At 35.5% G+C, this 1,474-nt stretch overlaps 2 long non-coding RNA genes across 3 annotated transcripts; both read right to left on the minus strand.

Moving 5' to 3' along the window:
• Positions 1-34: 34 nt before the first annotated feature.
• Positions 35-612, minus strand: LOC109589744 (uncharacterized). 2 transcript variants are annotated; one of them, XR_002188904.1, is made up of 4 exons: positions 536-612; positions 284-489; positions 206-235; positions 35-158 (listed from the first exon to the last, which is right to left on the minus strand). It is a non-coding gene; the product is annotated as an uncharacterized LOC109589744 (long non-coding RNA). The 2 variants fall into 2 exon arrangements; XR_002188903.1 differs by having other exon boundaries at positions 284-606.
• A 228-nt stretch (positions 613-840) lies between these two features.
• Positions 841-1,385, minus strand: LOC109589743 (uncharacterized). Its single transcript, XR_002188902.1, has 2 exons — positions 1,265-1,385; positions 841-1,086 (listed from the first exon to the last, which is right to left on the minus strand). It is a non-coding gene; the product is annotated as an uncharacterized LOC109589743 (long non-coding RNA).
• Between the last annotated feature and the right edge of the window lie 89 nt (positions 1,386-1,474).

A 1,474-nucleotide genomic window follows, 5' to 3' on the forward strand; every position in this document is an offset into this window, starting at 1 on the left:
TGTAAAATAAATAATAATATAATCATATACTGGACAATACTTAAAATATCCTGAATGGATCAAGTACATGAATATAACCTGTAAAATAGATAATAATACAAGAACAACACATTTACTGTACAATAGATGAGACTTGAAACATTATACTGAGTAATATCCTAAAAATATACAAGAGTACATTGAAATGTATAATACAAGTACATACGACACTTGAAATAGTATCCTGAGTAATATCCTAAAAATATACAAGAGTACACTAGAATGCATACATATGCACATGTACATGTATAAAGATTAGGGCAGGACTTTATTACCTACAAACATAGAGTGTACATAATAATAATACACACGTACCAATAATGAATGAATGGATCATTGAAATACTGACTGGTTGTCCTACATAAAACAATAGAGCCAGTATAATATGATATAATACACACACTACCATACAACTTGACTTAGTCTTCAATAGCTTCAGTTTTAATGTGCCTATAATGAGATAATAAAGGAGTCACTAACCAGACACTGAGGATACTGGAGGTATGGTGGAGGAGTGGTGATAAATGGCGGATACTAAAAAGGAAGAGGTTAAATCAGTAGATATTTACCAATTAAGGCTGTTAGTAAGAGAGAGAGTGGAGGCCAGGAACTTAGCAGGAAGAGATAAAGAGAGAACTTACTCATCTTCTTTTCAAATTGTGAAGATGGCGGGAATACTTTGCCTGGGCCTGCCACGTGCAGTATAGTACTGGGCATGCCGCGCGCAGTATCACGTGATTGGAAGCGATTTTTTTTTTTTTTTTTTTTACGGACATGTACCTATGCATGTACAGCGGTATACAAAAACCACGTGCCTACACGTGGACTGAAGCTTATGGGTAAAGATTAAAGCAAACAGCTGAGCCAGCAATAAATAGCAAAAGGGAACTACACAAAATATACAATAATACAATGGTAAGCAGCTCTAGGAGTTCAGTAGTTAGTGAATAGCAGCAGGGACAGCCCAGTCACAGTTGGACTCAACCTTAAGATTATCAACTCCTCTTATCAACCTAAAGCAGCCAGCTTCACCCCAAAAGGTACCCCCTACAGTAACAGAGAGAGAGATAATGTATGATTATATTGTTAACTATTATGAATTATAAATGAAAATAAATGTGATTTTAGCACCATGTAATCATTAATTTTTTAAATCAAAAAAACAACAGAAGCTTTCCTTTCAATAGTACATAGTGGTAGGTGTATATTATGATAATGCACATACATGAGTTGCGTCCAATCCAGTATTTAACTCCTCCACTAGTAACTCCCCAACCAGCAATGGATACCTCATGATCCAGTGACTATACAATAGAGGATATGCGTGCTAAGTATATTCATAGCTTTTTGGTACCGTATATCTAACCCACACAGTAAATTGGCCGCCATGTTGGACGTCAAGTTTATTAAGAGTTCAATGGGGGAAAACACATTT

The sequence above is a fragment of the Amphimedon queenslandica genome, unplaced genomic scaffold, assembly GCF_000090795.2.
Source record: "Amphimedon queenslandica unplaced genomic scaffold, v1.1 AMPQUscaffold_10944, whole genome shotgun sequence".
Lineage (NCBI taxonomy): Eukaryota > Metazoa > Porifera > Demospongiae > Haplosclerida > Niphatidae > Amphimedon > Amphimedon queenslandica.